A 21,875-nucleotide genomic window follows, 5' to 3' on the forward strand; every position below is an offset into this window, starting at 1 on the left:
GCGGCGCTGCCACATTGGAGTAGCACACCAACTTGCCGTGATTCACACATTTTTGACAACCCGCCTGCTATGGAATACATAATTCTTTGTCGACAAAAATAAATTATGTTGTCTTCTAAGAGAGACAAGACTTAACATGGCAAGTTTCAGAAAATTTATCGAGCCAACGTGGCTGCAATATGAAAGAAAAAAAAAGATTAAAATTCCCAGTCATCACACTGACATTCGGATGAAGAGTTTTTTGCATGAAACTGGAAAATAAAACTTCGGCCTTGATTCTCCCTTCTAATAATGAACCCATGATTTCAAAATTTCATGACAATATAGCTGTCAAAGAATAATTTATAGCTATCAATTGCTTCAGTGTTTTAACCTCTGAAGTGCTTTATTTTTTTGAAAATTTCCCAACCAAGAGTGCCTATTTTTTTTCTTGCTGATTTCGAATCTGATTGTACTAAAAAGTAGCTAGTCGATGTTGAAAAAATATTTGTACCTTATACTTCAGATCAAAACACGGAATAACGCAAGGGGGCCTGTTGCAGCTCCTGCACCAAAAGCGAGTTTCCTTTCTCAACTTTTTCCTGTTTTCTCCTCGCTTCTGAGAGCAAATGAAGCACTTTTGAAGAAACTGCTGAATATATTCCATAAGGTCATCTGGCGATGCAAGTTGAAAGTCTTGCCTGGAATGACCAAGAATGGAAAGCGAGGAGGCTTCACAGGAGGATTGTCCGCATCAAGCGGGATCCACTGGCGAGCACTCGCGATGTTCACTTCCGAGCTGTTTTCATCATCACCGGAGGAGATGCTCAATTCAGGAAGTGAAGACCGCCATCACTGTCTTCACTTCCGGACACAAGATAAACATCTGTATCCGAATCATCATCACTCGAAGAAGATGACGAAAATGAAAAGCTTCTTTTTCGTGTTGACGAGCCAGCTATGCATGGGTGGCCGCCACCGCAAGCCATCTTTTCATACAAAAACCGCGCTCTTTCCGCAGGAGAAAAATAAATTGTCAAGTAAATGCTGCCATCTGGTGGATTACACGCAGTCTAAGCTGTAGAAGAGCGCCTCTTGTCCTGAACGCTAGAGGAGAGCACCTATTCCGCTAGGACGAGCTCTGCTCGTCCAAAGCACTTTGGGGACAGTTTGGGCAGGACGAGCTCTGCTCGTCCAAAGCACTTAAGGGGTTAATTTAGCTTTCTTTAAGCTTGACAGCTAAGATCCAGCCACCATGGGCCTAGCAATACGATATGACGCCCACACATTTAATAGTTCCGGCAGGAAGAAATGCTTTCATCGTCCTTTCTCAACAAGAAAGGCCTCCACTAAGACTACAACAAATGATAGGGGAACTATTATAGACTTTTATAAAGAGGAGTTACCGCATCCTTTTGCATGTAATTTGTTTGTCATGCCATGAGCATTTCAAGCCAGTGAAGAATAGTGGGCATGAGGCCACTATTTCAAGCACAGCCACCACTGTCACTGTTGCATTGAAAATGAGATAATGGAACGTTGCTTGACTGTGGCAAGAATATGTGAAGCTTCAAGTAGACCATCTTAGCTCACAATATGAGATATTTTTCATTGCAGAAACGCTGCCGCTTCTTAATTAACACTCATTATTATAATAGCTGAACGAAAGTTGTTTCTTCACGTGTTTTAGGTGCTTTCTCTTAAGGTGTTCAGCATTCAATACGCATACAAAATCAAGCTGTGCTCTTGTTTTCATCAGAATGCCCAACTAATGTGCAACAATAAAATAATCACCATAGCTTTGTTAAAATAAATCTTCACAGTAAAAAATTTGTAAACAGTATTTTAAGTAAAAGTGTAATGAAAAAACAGCACAAGAAGACAGGGACGAAAGGGCACACACACGAGCACTAGCTCATAACTGATTTTAACTGAAGCATATTATATTAGTCAAACGAACGAGTTCAATACACACACAAATCAAGTTGTGCTCTTGTTTCGTCAGAAGGCCCATTTGAACTACAGCAAGAATTACTAATGTACAGCAGCAAAATAATCACTATAGCTTTGTTAAAATAAATCTCCACAGTAAAAAATATGTAAACAGTATTTTAAGTAACAGTGTAAATTTGTAAACAGTACTTTAAGTAACAGTGTAATGATAAAACAGCGCAAGAAGACAGGGACACAAGGGGCACACACACAAGCGCTGACTCACAACTGATTTTTAACTGAAGCATTAATAAAGTTAAGTAACAGACTTCAGGCAAATGCTCTTGCTCAAAGAGAACTACAGTAAGTTTTTCTGCCTTTGTTATCAAGCGCTGTTGCACATAACCATATGATTTTAAGGCCTTGGACACTGCTTATGCACGGTATTACATAGGGCATGAATCTTAAAGGCTTTGCACTGTAATGTTGATATAGCTTAAAACATTAGACATTTATTCATTCATAACAATGATTTTGGTGGTAAGTTAAGTAATGAAGATATCTGCACCAAAGTTTACGCACATAACGGCACACGTTACACACACGGACACCAACGACAATGGTTTGGTAAAACAGAGAAATAAAGCAATGTGAACCGATTGTTTCCTAAGAAAAATGGGACCAGTGTTTGGGGGAGTCATCATGGTATGAAGCATTGCGCTGCTACGACGTTGAGCACTTGCATGGGTGCACTGCAGTAAGAGCCTTACTTGAGTGTACTTAACTTGACTATAATGCACATACAGATATGGTCTATAACTTCACTGCATCGAGTGGTGGGGCAACTACCTCCATGGTGGTGCAAAGCACATGCTGCCACACATGAAGGGACAGAGCTTCGGACTGCATTTTTGGGCGATGTGGGCTTTGCACCCAGAAGACCCAGGCCCCCCAAATCATAATATGGTCATGTGACTTATCTTGATTGAATGCTTACGTCACACAAAACACAGATTGGCTATATTAAAATGCTACGATAGTCAAGAAATTTAGACTCGCAACAAAATATTAATGAGGCTTGTCATTCAGTTTTATTATTACAGTAGAACCTTGATAATACAAATTCTCTTCATTATAATTGGCGGGTGGTTCGAAATGCCCTGCTGATGCTGCCAACTGTTAAAACTACAGCAAATCCTAACTCCATGAACTAACAGTGATTATTTTAAACATATTTTCTCCTTCCTTTAGTGAAAATGTCATGCCACACACCTTCTAACGTCAGCATATCTTCAGAACGTTGTGACGTGACCACCAACACTAGGTTTGTGGATGACAGTGCATACTAAGTCATAAGTTGTTATACTCGCGATAGACTGCCACAAGACAGGTGGTGTGAGTTCGAATGAACAAGGTCCCCACTATTTCATCAATTAAGCACATCATATATGCCAATAATGTTTTAGGATATAATGGGGCATTACATGGTCTGGTTTAAGATTGTGTGATTATTTTGCATATTCTAAGCAAAAGTTTTTTTTATCTGGCACTGATGGAAGAAGATTTGTGAAACTGTAGGGCTATTGTATTATGATTGATTATCCAATTATGGTAGGTGGAACTTTGCACGTGAAATGAGGTAAACAATTGCTGGTGATACCAACAGGTGAGTCACAAACTGCCATTAAAAGGTGAGCACTTAAAAGGGTAGCAGTTTCAGCTCGGTGGTTCACAATATTAGTAAGTGGTGCAGTGCAAAGAAAAACGAGACGGAAGGCCAAAGTCCTCTTCCTTTCTCTGTACTCCCATCTATCTTCCTTTTGCGCTGCACCTTTCAGTAATACAGAACCATTAGATCAGACCTAATGGTACAGCTAGCAAATGTAACCTGTGGCAGCATTCTCGGGCATTCACTTTCCCCAGAAGTGTCACCTTTGAGATTTCGAGACACTAAGCTAATGAGAGCTCCTTACCCGCCCGTGCCTACGCATCTAGTGCGAGTTCTCACAAAATCTCGCAACCGTGAAAGAGTTTCCTGAAGTGAATCATTACAATCAAGCTGGTGGTATGCTCGGCCAGTTGGTGCAACATTTTGTATATTGTATGAGCGGACAAACAGCAGGAGCAGAAGGTAAGCATAAGGAAAGGAAGTCCTGTGAACTTCTTTCCTTCTGCTCCTGCTGTTTGTCCGCTTATACAATTCACAAAACATTACAATCAAGTACGTGTCTCTTGATTGTCATTAATGGCGCCAGGTAGAACTGAATTTAAACAACTTATACCCGTAGTTGGTTCCGAGCTGTTACCACAGTGCAGCGCTTTCACTTGAGAAAGATATTTCTGGGAAAACAGCACTCTATTTGCAAACAAACATGGTGAAGGTGGCCGGGTGATCGCTGTGGAAGTAAGTGGCACTTCTGAAGAAGTTGTCAATCGTTCTTAATGCAATGCACTGCCTAACAAAAGAACTTTGCCGTAGGTACCTGACAGCCTCACCTCACTAAAAGAAACACTTTACGATCGCGCAATTCGAAACCATCAGTGTAGCCCCAATGGACTACTAACTTCTCCGTCCGTACATGCGCTGACAGTTGTAAGGTAAGATATGATAAAAAGAAGAAAACCTTGTCACGGATGTCAGGACCTTGCGATCCAGCCAGAACGCCAGGCGCTGCTTACCTGGTGCCACCGCGAAGAGCACTGCTGAGTATCCAAGACGTGCGCGACTCGGCACTGTACTTCTTCATCCACGCTTCTGCGTCGACCGCATTATCGAAGCTTGCACGCAGTACTCTCAGATCCTGGTCAGACGCGGATACGTCTTCCACAACGTTGAAGCTGTTGGCTCCAGACATTATTCGTTGTTGTGGCTCACTGTAGCTGAGCTGCGGTGAAACGCACTTACGAACGTTCGCGGGCACGGCCGTATGACATTTCTTTAGCACAGAGCGGCTTCGTACTCGAGGTCCTTTTAGCACGGTTCACTGAAAGTCATCCGAGCAATCAGCGGCTAAAACGCATTGATCTCAACAACGCACAAAGTGTTCACAAGGCAAAAACAGCGCGAAACTCTATAACTATGCTGAAGGAAAACAATGCAAGAGAAATCGGAACTGCCTCAGACTGCCTCATGACGATGACGATGCCATACTTTTTGCAGTGGGTGGGCACACTTTTTGGCAATCATAAAGATATATATATATATATATATAACATAAATAAAATGTAAACAGACATTTAAAAAACGCTAAAGAGAGCGGCCTCAGAGCCCGTTGCAAATTTCTGAGGAATGTAGATTAATTTTGTAACTCAAAAGCCGACACTTCTAATGAACAGCATGCGAGTCGCTACATATCGCAGCCAAATTGTTTTTAAACCTCCTTGGTCGCAGCCGAACAAGTTTTGAACTTCCCGTTTTCCTCACCTCTCCTTCCTACATACCAGAAAGGAGAGGTGACTCAACACACGTGTGACACGACCACTGATCAACCTAGTGGAGATCAGTGGACTCAACGCGACGAGCAAGCGCGGCAAAATTTTGTTCGGGTCGCGTTAGTGATCGCAGAAGACGCTACACGAAGGGGGCAGTAGTAAACTGTAGCAGTGGCGTAGCCAGGGGGTGGGGTGGGGGCTGGGACGCGTGTTTGTAATAAGCCAGAGCGCTCAACGCATGCCAAGACTTCCGCCTAGCAACGGCCGCCACGATGCGACGACGCACTCTCCTACTCGGTGTGCTTTTTGCGGGAATTTTAAACGGTGAACGCGCCCGCCGGGCCCGTAGAATTTTCGTCGCCGCCTGTGCTTGTGAACTGCTACTGCTCTCGCATTGACCGAAGACGCCGCCGTCGCCGTAGGGTTCGACTGTGCTTTGTGCATTTTGTTTTGTTGTAACGGTGAACACGTTCGCCCATGAACGTTTGTGTTGTCGCCACTGTCTTTTGTGCCTTGGCTCTGCCGCAAGACGCGATCGGCCGTTGTGTTTTACTGTGCGTTCCTTTTTTCTTTTTATTGCGATAGCAATTATATGGACAGTCTCGGCTGGATTTTGCCGTCGCCGTCGCCGCCGTCATGCACCGTATATGTATACGTATGTATATATATATAAAGGCCCCAAAGAAAAATAACTTAGAAAATGCTTCCGAAGCGCCGAATCGGACCAGGGACCTCTTTGTTCCGCAGCGAGCGGCGCTATCCACTACGCCACGAAACGCAGATCCTCCACGTAGCTAACGGCGAGCGTTATATACACACCATTTAGCGCTGGACGGACTCAGAGACAGGAGGCGATAATAAGCGTTTCTTCATTACAGCGAGGTGGCGCTAGGAGCCCGACGGGAGCATTTAAAGTCGTCGGCGAGCTCGCTCGCTTCTTCTTATATTTGCGCATGGGAGAAGCTTGCCCTTCCGCTGTCTGCTCGCGCGGTTTTCTCGTGGCGAGGGGTAGAGGAATGTTTCACGCTTTCACCGCGATGTCCGCGCTCATGTTACAGCGCGTACGAATGTCACTCGAGCTCAGGGACGCCGCCAAACGAACAAACAGAAGATGAGCGCGAACTATCAAGTGTCACAGCTCGACACTTGAAGCACGCTAGTTTCCTTCGCTGCTTCGGCCGCCTTTGCAACAGAAGCGCTGTTCAAACTGAGAGTATCCATTGGCGAGCCTCACTTCATATAGCATTAGTTCCTTGCTATCGCATTCATTGCTTCGCCCTTGCGGCGAAACTGTGACTTTTTTTAACAGTGAACACGCTCGCCCTTGAATATCTGTGTTGTCTGATGTGTCTTTTCAGCCCCCGCATTGTCGCAAGACATAATCGTTGTTGTGTTTAACTGATTGCTTTTCTTTTTTTTTAACGCTGAACACGCTTTCACGTAAATATATGTGTTGCCGCCAGTGTTTTTTGCGATCTCGCATTGCCGCAAGACGTGATCGCCGTGGATTCTAGTGTGCGTTGTGTTTTTTTTTTTCGTTATTATTTTTCGCGACTGTTCTTGCCAACGCATTTCACAGCCCTGCAACGCCGGTGTTGTACGGCTATGACCACGGAAAACAGCGCATGTGAGACGTCGGCGCGCCGCGCGATCGAATGCGTTAAAGACAATGACAGTTCATCGCCTGACATTGACGTGCTTCGGGCGAACATCACTGATGAAAAAGACGCCTGCAGCGGGGTAGAAGATTACGGCTTGAAGACGAACACATCGTGGGTTGTCTAGACTTCGTGAAGTCAACAGCAAGGTGTGAAAGGTAATACAGAAATGATGTTTCATAACTTCACAAATAACTTGCGGCATCTTCTGTGGTGACTTAACTTCATGCTTCGGGGATAATGTCCAATGATGAGCCGTCTCAATTAGGTCGTATTATGTGTGCACTTGGCCCCCCTTATACGTGGCGTAAGTGGTTGGCGAAACAAAATCGAAAAAGTGCCGCAGCCACATAAATAATTGTGTTCTAGGAGTAGTTATTTTCCTGTCTTATGGCGTAGGTACCATATGATGGCAAAATAATCAGAGCGCAATGTGAACCAGAGCTACATTATGGTTGGATCTCACGAAACTATTCCACAAACCTGCACATTTGGCCATACTCACTTAGGTCACCAACTGAAACCTAGGAGAAATATCATACAATTACATCCGATACTTCCTAACGAATAGGAAGGTTACCTTCAACATGTGGGAACTCGAGTCTGAGGTGAGGAGCATGGACAGTTTAGTTACACCTCAGGGCTCCATGATATCGCTCATGCTCTTAATCTCATTATGACAGGATTGTCAGAAAAACGTGAAGACATCAAAGGAATCAATCGCTCCGTATATACGGATGATGTTGCCATATGGATCTCGCAAGGCAGTGATGGGTAAATAGAGCAGAAGTTACAGGAAGTGGTAGATAAAGTGGAAGTCTACCTCACAGGCACTAGGCTTGAATTTTCACCAGAGAAATCAAGGACCCAGTAAACCATGAATGTCCATTAGATATCCATAGAATGCTAGTCTCGGAATATTCAGTACATCTTCTGGATATCTACATTTCTCCACATGGCATTTCACAGATGTACTATAGATCATCTAAAATGCACCCGGATCACGCTGTCAGCACGTTTTATGGATATCAAGGCTGGATGTTCTGTACATTTAAAAGATGTTCATTCCTGAAACTCGCATGACATCTAGCGGCTTGTGAGGTGCACTAATTATGGCTCTCAAAAATGAACGCTCGACAGACTGTAGGCCACAATACTTTTCGCTGACTTGAGTGCTCACTATATATACATGATAACTAGTCTTCACTCCGCGCTCTCTGAAACCGAAACTGCGACTGGGCGCTATAAAACCATCTACAAATAATTAACCGTCGCGCGCTCGAGGAAACGAGCTTTCTATCCGTAATAAGTGAGTCGTAAGAAAACAAGATCCAAACATTTTGTGCCAATGCTCCTTTCTGCCACCCCATTTTGCTGAGGAAGCAAGGGCCCGGGGTTGAGGAGATAAACTTCTTGGATAGAGAAGAAAAGAAAAGCGCGACCCTCCCCCCCCCCCCCCCCCCCGCGCCTCCTCAGAGGGCACGGGGACCTTTTCCCCGACAGGACAAACGATCGCGGCAGTGGGTGTCCAGTCTGCAGCTGGTCTTCTGCAGCTCGTCGTCAACAGCTGGTGAAACGGGCGGTACAAGCCACCAGAGTAGTCTGGACTCCTCCTCCGTTCGCCTCGTCCGTGTGAGTGGGGCACATTTGTGGGGAATTCTCCTCGCGAACTGACGTCACTAGGTTCCACCTTTATCCCACGAGGATTTATCCCCCGTGTGAATACCGCTTAAGGGCTATTCACACGAGGGAGACATCGGCGGGGGAGACGGGGGGATTGCGGATCACGTGACCACGTCGTCACAGATTAGTGAGTGGGCGAGACCCCCCAGCGACTCCTCGAAGGAGACGGGGACCTTTTCCCCGACAGGACAAACGATCCCCCGGCGGTGGGGGATATGGCGAAATTTCGGGCTCTTGTTTGGTCACATTGTTGCACTTGCTCCTGCAGACAGCGGCAGTGGGTGTCCAGTCTGCAGCTGCACTACGGTCCCTAGCTGCACAGTCGTCTGCAGCTCGTCGTCAGCTGCTCGTCAAACGGGTGGTGCAAGCCACCAGAGTAGTCTAGTAACACTGGTCTCCCCCTCCGTTCACCTCGTCCATGGACATTTGTGGAGACTTCTCCTCGCGAGCTGACGTCACGTCATAGGCTCCGCCTTTATCCCCCGAGGGTTTGTCCCCCGTCTGAATACCCCTTTAACTGTCTCGTCAAAAAGGGCAAACCAGCTCAGTTCCACCTGACCAGAAAGAAGAGCCAACAAAGGATTGCAACGACCTGGTTAATCGCAATGCGGGCTGTACGACATGACAAGTGTACCATGCGCGGCCGCAAATTACAGTTTGTGCTAAGTGCCTTCTTTCCAAGAGTGGTAACTCGTACTCTACGCTTCCCGGACTTGCCGTTTTACTTCTTCCAGTACTGAAACCCACACGGAGGCTGCTATGCCGTAGTAGGTATAATCAAGCCCTAGTATGCGAATAGGGTCGGTTTTTTTGAAGACCGAAAAAGGGACTTAGGCAGATGTGTGGGGAACCAATGAACAAATATCGACATTTCGAAAAGTTTAATGCAGCACCTGAAATAGACCCATACTCAGCAAAAAGCCGTAGGCGATGGATAAGCTGTCATCGTTCTTTAGATAGAACGTGATGTCATCGGCGAAAGCTGTCACCCTCACGGTACCACTACCAGGTAGTGAAAGGCCTCGAATATATGGATCTTTAAGTAGGGAGCGCAGGAATGGTTCGAGGCTGAGTACAAAAAGTACTGGGGATAGAGGACAACCCTTGGCGAACACCGCGGGTAACAGGAAATGGGGCACTTTCATAACCATCAAGAAAGAACGTACTGTGTACATTTCTATACATATTTCTCAGAAGCTCAACGAAGTTTTGCGAGATCCCAAACGCTTCCATTACGCTAAATATGTAGCTATGTTCAAAGCGATCGAATGCCTTTTCTTGATCAAGAGAAACCAAGAGCCCACGCGCTGATCTCATCAACGTGCACGCAATTATATCACGCGTAACAAAGGAGAGACTATGAATTTCTCTTCCAGGAATCGAGCACGCCTGATGATGAAGGCATCAGGCTTCTAAAACGCCGAACGACAACTGCTGCAAAAGTTTTGTAATCGACGTTGAGAAGCGTAATTGGTCTCCATTCCTCTGTTGGCAATGAAACGCAGATGATAACCCCATTTCCTTTTCCATTGCTTTATAGACAGCACCATGTTTGGCGTCTGCATCCCAGGTCAGTGGGCATGGGCTGAAGATTGCCGTTGGGAGTGCTTCATGCCGCTTGAGTTACGTCGGCAAAAAGCTGATGGAGATACAAAATTTCAAAAAAATATTTCTCAAGTTAAAAAAAATACCTTTTTGTAACTTTGCCTATATATGTTCAGCTACTACATAGAGCTTTCAAATGAGGTATCGTGCATATTTTTAGTCCAACCACCAAGGCGAGTTTCTTGACGCTGAATACAGAGCTTTTCTAAAAAAAAGTGAAATTCGCAATTTTTTTTTTCAGACGATCTGCTACACCTTCAGTGACTAAATTATTTTCCTTTTGTAGTATGTCGAACAGGCCACCAGTACCTAATTTATTTCTACCCTTTGAGTTTGCCTTGTTCCTGAAAAAAAAAAATCAAACTTCACAACTTTATTAAATTTTGCTCGCGCGAAAAGCCCTCGAAGAATCGATATACCTAAATAAGTCATTATTTTTGCAGTTACATCACTTCATTAGCTTGCCGGAAATACCATTTTATCGAGTGCATCCCATAAACTTCCTTTGAAAAAAATTGTTGTTTGATGCCCTTTAGCTCAGTCGGCGCAAAACTACAGACTCTCACAAATAGGCGGGAAAATTTTTGTCAAGGGAAATAAACGAGCAGAACGAGTTTCGAACTTCAAGAAAAATGTGGAATTTTTTTCAGCAATATTTGTGATGGTCGCAAAAACGGGGGATGATTTGGCATGGAATGACCCCTCTGGAACGAAGGTTACGCTTACGGCGCGGGACTTTGCCCCAACTTAAGAACCTGGCGAGCCAGCTCCTAAAGTAGAGGCGTGTGCAGGGTCCCCCCCCCCCCCCCTTAAAAACCTGCGCACGCCGGTGGGTATATAGTGATTCAGACGACAAGAAAGACGCTTATTTCGGGAGCCCTTGAGGGAACTATAACATAGGCGTGTACAGTGTTCTCCATTAGTGGTAGGGGGGGGGGGGGAGGCAAATTGCTTGCGCGTTACACTTGAAGTATGGTATAAGCAGATGCTGCTCTGCGCGCTTTTAGCCTGCACACTCTTTCTACTCTATGCACACTGATCGATCTACCTTGTATAAAATAGCGTCAGGTTGCGGTGAACTTTCCGACAGGTCGAAGTTCGCGAGGAGAAGTGCGTGGGTTTACGTGCATCATTTAGAAGCGCTGCGATTTAATTTTCATCGAATGAAATCATTATATTTATTTTCCGGATGTTCCAATAGTAAGTATCCTGTGCGAATCGAAGAGCAAACACTTTTCGAAAAATATTCTAAAGCTCGAGTATTCGCACACCCCTTATGTCACGGCCGCTCGATAAAAAAAAAAAAAAAGTCCGTTCGAAAAAAAAAAGTGCGGCCCGTTGCGTGCCCAGAAAACAGCGGGAGCTGCCTAGTTGAACTTATTGCCGCTGTGACACCACAAGATGGTTCACAGTAAAGACTTTAGGTCCCAGTTAGGGTGCCTCGATGCTCCTCCTCCCCCCCCAAGCATCGAGGCACCCTAGTGGGGTCCCTAGGTCACACCAAGGTGGTTTAAAGAACGCACGAGTGTGTCTCTGTTGCGGGTTTTCTTGAGGAGCCTCGAACTTATGGTAAATGTTATTGGGGATCGCGTCAACACTCCTTTGGATGCATTATTTTCTTCGGAAACAACGATATCCTATTTTATCATAAGGACTTTTAACGACATTCAGTGTCACACGGAAATTCGCTGTACCCGATGTTGACATCCTTTATTGTCGTTGAAGGACACCATGAAATAGAGTTACTGTATATGCTAAGGTAGCATATACAGTAACTCTACCATGAAACTCAGCGGCTCCTCGGCATGCCCATATATGATGGGATACAACGTCTCGCGCACTCCACAAACCATTTGTCTGTAACTCTTCTTAACAACGAGGCTGTTCTAGCTCGGCGTAAAGTGTGTGGCCGTGCCCGAAAACTAATTTGGGCAGTTCCCACTACTCACCGCTACGGCGTGGCCTGTAATAACGCTGAGAACGAGTACAGAAAGAAAGAAAGAAAGAAAGAAAGAAAGAAAGAAAGAAAGAAAGAAGGAAAGAGAGAAATAAAGAAAGAAAGAAAGAAAGAAAGAAAGAGACGGAAAATTCGGCAGATCCTTGTGAGAATCGGTTTCATGCGAAGCAATCAGCGAGTAGTTGTCTATGCTGCATTTTTTGGGTTTGAGCCCAGCATTACGAGGTGAATCGACGTGTTTTTGTAAGCGTAGTAGTTGTGTGCATATCGCGGCCTTACCAGGCACGTCGACTACACTGGCGTTTAAAGGGTATCGTGTGGCCTGACGTAACGTCAGCACTCACGTTAGAGCACAGGCGTCTGTTCTATCGAAACGCAGTGCACGCTACGGTGCTATGATGTGAATATCATACTTCACTTTCGTCAGCGTATTCCTCCGGGGTCGAGCAACGCATGTATGCTGGTCTCGCAGCTCGCATTTGACGGGTCAAAGCGTCCGCTATCCAGCCAGTTAACGGTCGAACACTGGTGAACATTTAAACAAAACTAACTTTAATTAGCAGGAATAGAGATACATTTCATTTAAGACATTCACAAGCACTCGGTCCCCGTAAAAAAGCGGTGCTGTTGGTCGGGCTGGTGGGGCGAGACTGCCGCTTGCGTTTCTTCTTTCGGCGGCGGCGTTTTCTCACTCTCCATGAGCCGACAAAGACAACGCCGAGCTGCACTCTAATGGTCGCACGTGTCGCCCGTTTAAAGTGGGTAACAAAGGAAGGGGTTCGAAGATAGGAAGGGACCCCCCAGTCGGGACATATTTGGGGAAAGGACGCTCCTTCGGCGGGAAAAGACGCTCCTTCGGCGGCACTTCAAAGGCAAACACACACAGCACATGGCCGCTCGCTTCAAGAGGGGGCAGAACACTCCCCGTCTGGTGTCTGCGGTTGTTAGACGCCACTGTTGATTAAAAGGTGAAAAGAAGTGCACCACTTCTGATATCGGATGGCAGAATGTCTTGATTGCGCCATTCCTTACTTCTTGCGTTTCTTCGTGTTAATTGGTGAAGCTTCCTCTGCATGACCTTTGACGAACAGCTCTTTCATGAAGTTGACGAAGCGTTCTCTTGTCTCCTGGTTATTTCGTAACGTGCGTCGCAGCGAGTACAGTCGAGAAAGAGCTTTGTCTCTGTTGTTCGGAAGCCGACCTCTCGGCGAGCGAAAAGGCAGATGGGCGACCCAGTTGTTTGACCTGTCTTCTATGGCGATCGCGCTCGTTGTCTTCTCGCGTTGTCTTGAACAGATTAGGTGCTAGGAAGTCATCTGATGGTGTCACTGATGAGAAATCATTCTGGGCCCGATGTCCATCCGCAGCGCAGAGAACCGGCGGTTCTTTCACGTTGAAATGTTTTGTGCATGGGTTGATCGATGGTCGTTCGTTGTCCGGAACGTGTGTCTTAAACACATTTACAGTGCCTGTTTTGCGTGCGCGATCCACGCAAACGTCTCCGACAATGACCCACCCGAGATCGAGCCTCTGTGCATAAGGAGCGTCGAGCGGCCCGTTTATGGTCTGCGAACTTTGTGAACTCTGAGTACGTCTCGGCCGAGGAGAAGCAGTATTCTTGCCTCCTCTAGAGGCGGAATGTGAGTTGCAATGGCTGACAAGTGAGGGTAGTTCCGTGCGGCATCTGGTGTTGGAATTTCTTCCCTGTTGTCAGGAATGTTATCGCACTCGAGAAGAGGCGGGAGGGGAAGCTTGACATCACCCGATACGCTCCGTACGAAGAAGCCGTGAGCGATCTTTCCAACAACTTCAGTGCTGCCGGAACAAGTACGTAGTGTGTACCTGGTGGGTGTCCCCTCCACATTGAACTCGTCGAGAAGCTCTGGCCTAACCAACGAACGGTTGCTCTGCTCATCGAGTATAGCGTATGCTCTGAGTGTCGATTCAGGCTGAGACTGATGAATCACATCCACGAGGCAGATTTTAGCACATGATCTGTAGCTATCGTTGGTGGTTGCTACCTCGGTACGCGTAGATGTGACTCTCCCTTCCGAATGATCTGCAGAGCTGTTGTCGCTGTCAGCAGGCTCCGGCGACTCTGAGCACGGAGATGATGGGTGGAGCGCTGTTGCATGGTCACCACTGCCGCATATATGGCACTTCACGACCACCTTGCATTGCCACTGCGTGTGGTTTGTGGATAAACAGCATCGCAGGCAGATACCCTGCGCTCTGAGGAAGGTTATCCGCTCTTCCAATGTTATTTCTCGGAAAGCGCGACACCTTTCAAGGGGGTGGGGTCTCTTGTGATGCGGGCACCATTTTTCCAAGCTCTTCGGCTCAGGCAGCTCCTTTGGAGTGGTTTCCTGGAAGTGTTCGAAGGCGTGATCCACGTTTGTTTTCCTTGCTGATACGGATGATTTTTGCCACGAGGTCTTGGTCGTAATTTCCTCTTTTTGTTGTGTGAACGAAGACGACGCGCATTTTGCGCTTGAAAGATTAAACTGGGATCATTCCTCATGCTTGCTTGATCTTGAACAAACTTGGAGAAAACTGAGAAAGGTGGGAATGCAGTGTTGTGTTGTTGTTTGTATTTTGTTCCCACTGACATCCAGTTCTCTTGAAGCCCGGATGGTAACTTCGAAACAATTTTGTTTACACCTCTAGCGGTATCCAAATAGCTAAGACCGGCGAGGTACGGATCAGTCTTTGCAGCCTCGAGTTCCAGCAGGAGGTCGCCGAGCTCTTGCAACTTCGCATTATCCCGGTACGGTATTTTTGGAAAGTCCTCCAACCTCAGCAACGCATCCTCAATTGCCTCCGGACGTCCGAAGGTGTCGTCTAGCCGTTTCTACACGACGTTTAAGCCCCTCGAAAAGTCATCGACGTGCACAGATTTCAACCTTCGAACCTGACGTGATGATTCAGGACCAAGCCATTTGATAAGGAGGTCGAGCTCTTCCTGCGCAGAAAGATCTACATCTCTGATGACGCCCTTGAAAGATGACTTCCAAGCACGAAAGTTCTCAGGTCGATCATCAAACTTCGTCAGTCCAGTAGAAACAAGGTCCTTTCGGCACAGGAACTTAAGGACACCGACAAGCTACACTCTAAGAAAAAAAAGAGTATGCGTGACTCTTTTCGGAGAGTTCTGACTTGCCACGTATACAACTCTCTTTAAATAGTCACGGTGACTCTCTTGATGGGTCAGGGTCGGCTCGCTCTAGGAGAGTCCCCTGACCCTCTAGGAAGAGTGCAAAGACTTTCATCGGGAGGATCACGTTACCACTTATAGGGAGTCAGACGACTCTTGCCGGTAACGCTCCTAGGGGGGTCAAGGGACCCACACCGAAGCGTCAAGCGACTCCACAAGTATTTTAAGCTACTCATTTGATCCTTGCTCTACTTTTGCGCGACTACTGTTGAAAATAGCGGAGTATTCATTTTAAGCAAGTCCAATAATACTTGCCGTTCTGCCCAGCGACTGTAAAAAAAGAATAGTTCAGCTTTAGCATTATTTTAATAAAACTCGTCAAAACCACACATATTTTCCAGCAAAGTTATATAGAAAGCGCGAAAAGATGGTCTGTGATTTCCAATTAAGAAGTTTGGGTATTCCTCATTTACATGCTTCTATGAGTATAGCCAACTAAAATGTGTGACTGTGATGTGCACAGTGTCATATGGTGCTAAATGAACAGCAGAAATCGCCATCATGTTTCCATATTTATTCCTTGTGACTAAGAATTAATCAAAAAGTGGTGACAGCTTGAGGCATCAGACTTGTGGCTTGCTAGGTTGTCGCTCCTGTCCAGCGTGAGCACCATGAAAAACGGTATCTGAAAAGCAGAACGTGATATTATGATGAGAAAATGAAATTGCAGTAAAGGTTTGCAAAACCTACACAATAAGTGGTTCACACAGACATAATAAAGGCTAACAACAAAACAACAAAGCACATCCTCCGGCAGCCAGGGTTATGCCGTGAGCGGTTATTGACCGCATGTTTTACAAACGTAACCCATCCTCAAATACTCAGATAAACAGATGCGAGTACTAGGGCCCGAACGACACCCATCGCGTGCGTACGCCGTCTACGTCGAGATCAGACATGTCATATGCTAGAATTAGCGCATATAACTCCCACAATCACGTACACTCACTCGATTGTTATAGCGCCCAACGTCATCGCAGTGTATGCAAACCACGAAAACAGCAAACAGAAACGAGAGAAAAGAGTGCACGCCGGCGGCCGCAACAACGCGCGCCGTCGAAAGTCTAGAGCTTTTCACTTTACCGGCGAGGCGTGTCCAACTTGAATGACTACCGCGTACATTCTGGAAGCCACCGTACTATATCTGCACCTCAAACTACCGTCTTTAGGCCAACAAAAACCATTACATATAGTGCGTCTGAGCGTTCTGTACACAGGCTTTTTTTTTTTTTTTTCACGTTCCCAGGCGTGGAAGCACGCTGCACATTCAAGGTCGATGGAAATGTTATTATGAAGTAGACTAAAGTGCATCTCAAAACGACATCTTGCACCTTCAGTAGTGCAGACACGACGTGCGATCAGCAAGAAATGACCCTCGATTATTGTTGCATCGCTCACTTTATGGGAGTTTGTACAGCAACGCGCATAACGGTGGCAACTCCTTAACTGACAGCTTTAGTTGGGCATCCGCAACAGCCCCGCGGATACAGGCTACTGTTGGAAATGGCTGGCAGATTCCGCAGAGCTGCTGCAGACGCCCAGCTAAAGCTGTATAATTAGTACCTACGAAAGCAGTACACTCACCGTTAACTGGCGCCCGTTGTCGGTGTCCGCAGCTCCATGAATATTCCGCCCTCCAAGCGTCACTTCGTGCACGGAGCCGGCGTCAACACCACCGAAGACGCGCAATCAACGCAACTGACGCAACCACGCAACGCATTCCAATAGGTTGGTGGTAGTGGTTTGAAGAGGAAAAGGCGCCTAATTTCTGCAGGCCCGGTCGGGAGCACGGCGCAGCGCCTGTCCAATAGACCAGGAGACTGAGATGACTGAGACGACAGAGAGAGGAGAGCGGCGCGCCACCCCGGCGCCAACCCCGTCTGCGTCGCCGAGCAAGGCTCCACAACGGCGCCAAAGGGCGAGCGTGCGATATGTATGGCGTATACGGCGGCTCTTCCGTATACCGAAGCCAATCGAAACGCGCTTCAGGAGGGTCCAGTGACTCCTTCCCAAATGCGAACTCTTTTTCTCTGCCTGTACCTTCCAAAAGGGGTCAGATGGACACCCGAAGAGAGTCACGGTGCCATGACCCTCTTTTGACTCTCTTTTTTCTTAGAGTGTACGAGCTGGGACTGTTGGGTGGCGGCGTGTACGCAGGCGGCTGCTGATAATGATGCAAGTCCGTGTGGCGGTTTGCTGCTTCGGCATGCTCCAAGCTCTGGCTTCTCGCGTGCGCAACAGTCGCCCGAAGAGACGAAAGCTCTGCATCACGTATGGTTGCTTGCTCAGTGATGTAGCTCGAAACCCGTTGTGCTCGGTCTATAGGTGGGTGCGGGCGCACACACTCCCCGCCATCCTGTTCTACGGCTGCCTCGAGTGCACTTGCCTGCGCGTCTGCTGCAGCTGCTTCTTTCTCATGCTGCAAGACTTCAAGTTCGGCCTCAATTCTTGCTTTCTCTAGGCGCATCGCGGCCTCTTTACGACCAAACTCAGCTCTTGCTTGACGGCCTCGGCTTGCGCGCGTGCCTGCACAGCGGCTAGGCTAATCGTGGAGGAGCCCGATCGTCGTGATCGCGAGGAAGCTCTTGAGTGGGCCGATATAGAGAACTGCGAAGCTGTTTCCTGTGCATTGTCGCGTTCTTGTTGCGTAGCCTCACGTAACTTCTCGCTGACGATCGCCTCACGGTCTGCATCGATTGCCTTTTGGAGCTGTAATTCCTGCCTGGCTTCAGACGTGTTCGCCTTGTCGAGAAAGGAAGCGTATCTTGCGGTGACATGCTCGTAGCGCTCGTAACTTGCACGAAGCTGTGTTGCGGCACTGGTAAACTGTCCTTCCTTCGCGCATGACAGCCTGTGAAGAGCGGTCTCCACGTTCTTCCAAACAGCATCTAGTTTGCGGCAGTGCTCTTCGCGGCATGTTTCATAAATTTCTTGAGCCTTCACCGAAAGTGTTGATGTTCTTTGCGGTCGAATATTTGATGTGGAAGCTTCATCCTCTGATGTGACATTTCGACACTCATGCGTCAGCTTGTCCCGATTCATTCTTGCGTGTTTCACGTTTTGTCTCGAAGCGGACGTATGTGAAGCAAATGGTGCCAAGCTGCGCGTTGAAGGATGAAACGAGCCCACCTTGTAGCTGCCCTTGTGCTGTCAGCTGCTCAACTCCTGGGCGATGTAATCCTTGCAGTGGGCGAATGTCTGGGCCAAACCGGGGGTGACGTATCCCATTGCAGGCGGACGTCGAGTTGGCGGCCGATGGCAGTTGTCTCGCTTTTTTTACTATGCTGGTCTCGCAGTTCGCATTTGACGGGTCAAAGCGTCCGCTATCCAGCCAGTTAACGGTCGAACACTGGTGAACATTTAAACAAAACTAACTTTAATTAGCAGGAATAGAGATACATTTCATTTAAGACATTCACAAGCACTCGGTCCCCGTAAAAAATCGGTGCTGTTGGTCGGGCTGGTGGGGCGAGACTTCTTCAGTGGTTATTCAGGAAAGGAAAAAGGCACCTAATTTCTGTCTGCCTATAGGCGACACGGCGCAGTGCCTTGTAGGGGTGGGGGGGGGGGGGGGGGTAAGGAGGGAATAAAAGAATAGTAGGAAAATAGAGAGAAAAGTGAGATGAGCACATCCATCCAACGAAGAGAAAAGAGGACAGGAAAGATTGGGAAACGGTCACGGGAGTTCAGGGACGGCTCCGCGAAACACAGCTAGAGGCACAGTGCACAACATCGACGAAAACGGAGAAGGTCCCGACGATGAGCGGCGCACGGCATAGCGGGCGAGGAGTCCGTCACGGGGCGCCGGTCAGCGAGAGGTACGAGGAGTAATCCAGGACATCGCGGCCGGCACGTCCGTCTTGCTTGAAATCCAGCGAGCGAAACCCTACTCGGGCGAGACTGCCGCTTGCGTTTCTTCTTTCGGCGGCGGCGTTTTCTCACTCTCCATGAGCCGACAAAGACGACGCCGAGCTGCACTCTAATGGTCGCACGTGTCGCCCGTTTAAAGTGGGTAACAAAGGAAGGGGTTCGAAGATAGGAAGGGACCCCCCAGTCGGGACATATTTGGGGAAAGGACGCTCCTTCGGCGGGAAAAGACGCTCCTTCGGCGGCACTTCAAAGGCAAACACACACAGCACATGGCCGCTCGCTTCAAGAGGGGGCAGAACAGCATGAATATAGCTTGCTGGCTCATAAGAATACAAATGTAATGTTTATCAGACTACTATGAAAGCGGACTCAGCACATGGAACCACAACTGACATTATGCCGACGTTACGCCTGTCTCATGGGAGTACATATGTGGTGTTTATTGCTTTGTTATCAAATTAGATAGCTAGCACTACAACAGCAATTGACGTTGCACCAACATTACGCCGGCATAAGGTCTTTTCCAAAGCAGCTTCTAGATATGACGTGGCTCTGTGGTAGAACACCTGACAGTGCCACGCAGAATGCTTGGGTTCGATTCCTGCTGGGATCCCCATTTCTAATCTTGGCATTCGTCGGGTCAACGCTGCCGCTGTCGGTTTTTTAAATTACCAATGTGTTTTCTCGCTGTTCCTGGTTAGATATAAACTGTCAGTCGCCTGTGGCGCATACCCGTACACAGTGGCCCGTGGTATACGGGTACGTGCCACACGTGTCTGGAGGAATGGCTTTGACGAGATACGCGACAAGATTTTCACGTTATTCACGCCATGACCAGACAGTCATATTTGCCAAATTCTCTTACCCTCCCAAGCCAATTTTGGTCTACACCAAGTAAAGGAGGCGATCGCGAAAGCACCCAGACGTAGGCGGCTAGATAGATAGATAGATAGATAGATAGATAGATAGATAGATAGATGAGATAGATAGATAGATAGATAGATAGATAGATAGATAGATAGATAGATAGATAGATAGATAGATAGATAGATAGATGGCGCTAGCACCTAGCGACATTATGTTTCTGAAGGAGCACACCGGAATTCGCCCCAGCTAAGCGAAAGTTGAGCGTATAGGCTTGAACGTCATGACCCCCCATTAAGATAAAAAACACATGTAAAATAAGGATGGTTCAAGTTGAGAGTTTTATATGATACATATGATATTGGAACAAAGGTTAGTTCGTAAAAATTGCCAAATAACTGTCAGGATGATTAATAAAAATAACTGAATGAGGTGGCGTTGGAGGAACTTTACTGGCTACTCGAGGAAGGGAAGTGGGAATAAGGGAAGGGGCAGTGTAAGGTCCGGCGTGTCGAGAACGGGGGGGATAGTTGTGTCTTTTCCCCAGAAGGCGGCTTCCAAGAAGCCAGCCTCGGAGTCGAGGATCGAAGCGCGACGCTCGGTTCGAGTGTAGGAAGCGCGGGGACAAAAGAGCACTTTCCAGCTGCCCATAACCGTTCGAACAAAAAGACGCGCCCTATTGACCATCCGTTTAACGACCAACGCAGCGGCCCGCAGCCCGCGGGGGGTCCCAGAAGCAGTGCGAAGGGAGCCAAGACTGGGACGTCAATAAATCTCGCATAGGATCCGTGAACGCCTGTCGACAGAGACGAGATGTCGCCGAGTACGGTGCACGTGGCCCAGTAAATCTCGCCAAGTGTCTGTTAAAAGCCTGTCAACGGATACGAGAGGTTTCCGAGGAGGGATGGCATGGCTCCGCTAGTTAACCGGCTGCACAGTGTATGAACACGAGCAGGGTAACTGAACGGCGCCACCATCGTGTATTTCTTTAGTGCACTTCTGAGAATGTCGTTTGCCGGACGTCTTCCACTCTCTCTCAGGCTGTGGCTCAAAGGCTTCAGAGAGAAGAGGGGGTGGAGGCCTCCGGCAGACCAATTTAGGTTGGCCCAATAAGCGGGCTGAGTTTTTTTGATTTGCCGTGGGGAGAATTGGGGGAGCAATCAGGGGGTTAAAACCTGGCTCCCGGCTCCGCACGGGGGTTCTTGTCGCAGGAGCGGTTGCTATGCACTTGTCGGCTCTGCCGAATGATATGCGAAAGTTCCAATGTACATAGCTGCCATGTAACCTTGTATATTATACTGTACATAAATTCGAGTTGTTTTGCTTTAAGAAAAGGAGTCGTCTCCATCCTTGAGAAGTGTGAACAACACGATATGAGGCAAGGCAGCTAGGCCACCTTCCCACTCCCTTCTGCAACTGACAGCGGCTACGCAGCTGAGAGAGCTCTGCTCTGGAATCAAGAGGGAGGGGGAGAAGGTGTGGGAATTTACTGGCGCAGCCGAGACAGGATCGAGACAACGACGACAAGGGACGCTCTGCGTACCAAGGAGATCGTCGTGCTGCGGAGGAGACGCAGGAAGAAGGCCAAGACGTTAAGCGTCAGGCTGAAGAACGAGGAAGCAGGCCACCGAACCAATGGAGGCGGCGGTCCGGTCTAACCATCGATCCAAGCCAGGCGGTC

At 47.6% G+C, this 21,875-nt stretch overlaps 1 protein-coding gene and 1 long non-coding RNA gene across 8 annotated transcripts in view; one reads left to right on the forward strand and one right to left on the reverse strand.

Moving 5' to 3' along the window:
- Window positions 1-21,875, reverse strand: part of LOC119383764 (uncharacterized) — a 144,576-nt gene that overhangs the window by 41,648 nt on the left and 81,053 nt on the right. The window contains exon 1 of one of the 7 annotated variants that reach the window (XM_049412668.1): window positions 4,591-4,833. The exons of the other annotated variants lie outside the window; for them this stretch is intronic. The gene's annotated coding sequence lies outside the window, so the exon portion shown is untranslated. Of the gene's footprint in view, window positions 1-4,590; window positions 4,834-21,875 lie in introns of those variants that run through there. 7 annotated transcript variants of the gene reach the window in all.
- LOC125757235 (uncharacterized) overlaps window positions 1-21,875 on the forward strand; it is an 83,979-nt gene that overhangs the window by 37,260 nt on the left and 24,844 nt on the right. The gene's annotated exons all lie outside the window — the stretch shown is intronic.

The sequence above is a fragment of the Rhipicephalus sanguineus genome, chromosome 2 (genome assembly GCF_013339695.2).
Source record: "Rhipicephalus sanguineus isolate Rsan-2018 chromosome 2, BIME_Rsan_1.4, whole genome shotgun sequence".
Taxonomy (NCBI): Eukaryota; Metazoa; Arthropoda; class Arachnida; order Ixodida; family Ixodidae; genus Rhipicephalus; species Rhipicephalus sanguineus.